Raw genomic sequence first — 2,329 nt, 5'->3', positions numbered from 1 at the left:
AATGTCACCTCCGAATGCAGTACACTGGATTGGAAGGTTGACTCCCCACTTCGCCTGACCGACTATTTGGGCCCCTGAATGTTGGACTATTTGGTGACCACCCAGAACCGGCGAATCGACAAAATGGAAGATTCTTTAATTTAGCTGGATTTCCAAATCTTTCTCGCCGACACGCATTCTCCTCCCAGGGTCCCACTTTTATCTTTGAACGTGGCCATTCCCCCATTGGTCCCCTTATTTGTGCGGACAGTGCCCACAGCAGGAGCCGAAATAGCTCAGTTGGGAGAGCGTTAGACTGAAGATCTAAAGGTCCCTGGTTCAATCCCGGGTTTCGGCAATTTTTATATCCTCTTTTTTCTCGCTACGTCACGGCAAAATCTGCGCGGGAGATTTATCAGTGGGCTGATACCTGGGTTCACAAAAGTACTTTCAGTTAATGACATGACGGCGATTTCTTTTTTTTATATCTCAAATCGTAACTTCCTTCCGTCATCGATGCGAAGTTTCACAGCTGAAGTGTCTTCCCCTGCGATTCTCCTGCTGAAAATGCCGCACAGTCCGCTGGCATCAGTCCGGCTTTCCAGCAGCGGCTCCTCTGAAACCATGTCGGCACAAAATGTTTCGGTGAGTTGGAACAATGTCCCGGAATAAAATGCTCCTGAATCTCAGACCCTGAGATATGGGAAATCCAACGTGTTAACCAGCCCTGATTCAGGATACGGAAGGCTGGAACCCGCCCCTCCATCTCTGACTCCGTCGCTGTCCGTTGGCAGAAAGGACTTTCTGGCTGTTTCAACGCGAGAAGTTGCGAGATCCTTGCGTTATGAACCAGGAGGTACGTATGTCATTGTCATAGCGGCCGGCTTTGGTGATGTTCCCGAATGTTGCTGTTGCGTCGGAAGATGAGGCCACCGGCTGCCGACGGTATCACCTGACCAGCTTCCCACGGTCCCGTCTGTGCCAATCGACTGCTGCTGGAGATAGTGAGGATGCGACTTCCCCTGCAGGGAACTTGGTGCGGAGAAGCAACGCTGCCGGGTTTCTTCAGCCAATCGAATTGACAAAACCTCGGGTGTGTCATAGAAGTACAAAACGGTTCAAACGAACCGCGGTACGGGTGTTAGCCGAGTGTCACAATGGATTCCTGTCAAACAGTGCGGGTTAACAGAACGGCATTTTTTGACATAACTCTTCTCCCTGTCACACAACAAACCACTGAGAGTGGAGATGTGCACATTTTTGTTAACTGATTCATATGACGTCCACCTCCACTCTTTGTTTTCCCTCACTCATGTGGGCCGCTCCACTCCTTGCCATTGCCCTCCCCCGCGCTCATGACCAGCCCATCTGTTCCTCACTTCCTTCTCTGTATATCACGGTCTACTGCTCTCTCCGACCTGATTCCTCCTTCTTCAGCCCTTTGCAACTTCCACCTTTCACCTCCAGCTTCTTACTTCTCCCCAATCCCCCACCCACCCACCTTCCCCCTCTCACTTGGACTCACCTTTCACCTGACAGCTTGTTCTTCTCCCCCTCCCGCGACCTTTTGTTCTGGTTTCTGTCTTATTTCTTCCCAGTCCTTTTGAAGGGTATCGACCAGTGACATTGACTGTTCATTTGACCTGCTGAGTTCCTCCAGCAGTGTGTGTGCGTGTCACTTCATATTCCAGCATCTGCAGACTCTCTTGTGCCTCGACAGTCATGAAGATGCTTGTGGAAATACTTTGCAAGCAAGGCACAGAAAATAATAGGTTGCGAGTGATGACGGGGCCAGATAACGTTCTGTGGTCGATGGGGGGGGGGGGGGCGCTGTGAACGGAGTGCATGCCAAACAGGAATCTGTGGTCGAAGCGGACCATTTCGAATGTGTGTGTTTGGAACAGATCGGACAGATGTGTTGGAGAGAGTGAGCAACAGAATGGGAACAAAATCTTAATGACCGGAAAAACGACCGTGACAGCACTAGAACCTGCAATCTTCTAACACCGCATCTAACACCGAAGTCAGACGCCTTCTCCATTCGGCCACACGGTCCTTTCATGCTCAAGAAATCTGAAAAAAGAATTGAGACTGATGCTGGAGCCTGTGAGAAAATGAGAAGAAGGGGGACGGATTTTCAAACACACCGACAATTAGTCGGTGTGAAGCATTTTGAGACGTCGAATGACTCCATTGCGGAACTGAGAGAACTCGCAGAAGAGGCGGAGTTTTCATTTCCGCTGGAAAATCAAGGACTTCTCTTTCCCTGTCATACCCTTTTCCGCTGACAGATACAATGGTTACGCCCTGGCTCGGTGCGATATCTGTGGCGAGCTTTTTCGGTGTTGCA

At 50.3% G+C, this 2,329-nt stretch overlaps 1 non-coding gene across 1 annotated transcript; it reads left to right on the top strand.

Annotated features, from left to right (window-relative positions):
* The first annotated feature begins 264 nt into the window (after nt 1–264).
* On the top strand, nt 265–337 carry trnaf-gaa (transfer RNA phenylalanine (anticodon GAA)). Its single transcript has one exon. It is a non-coding gene; the product is annotated as a tRNA-Phe (tRNA).
* The last annotated feature ends 1,992 nt before the right edge of the window (nt 338–2,329 follow it).

This window comes from Pristis pectinata, chromosome 14 (assembly GCF_009764475.1).
Source record: "Pristis pectinata isolate sPriPec2 chromosome 14, sPriPec2.1.pri, whole genome shotgun sequence".
In the NCBI taxonomy this organism is placed as follows: Eukaryota; Metazoa; Chordata; class Chondrichthyes; order Rhinopristiformes; family Pristidae; genus Pristis; species Pristis pectinata.
Note: the sequence above shows the minus strand (reverse complement) of the source record. Positions and strands in the feature narration are given on the sequence as shown.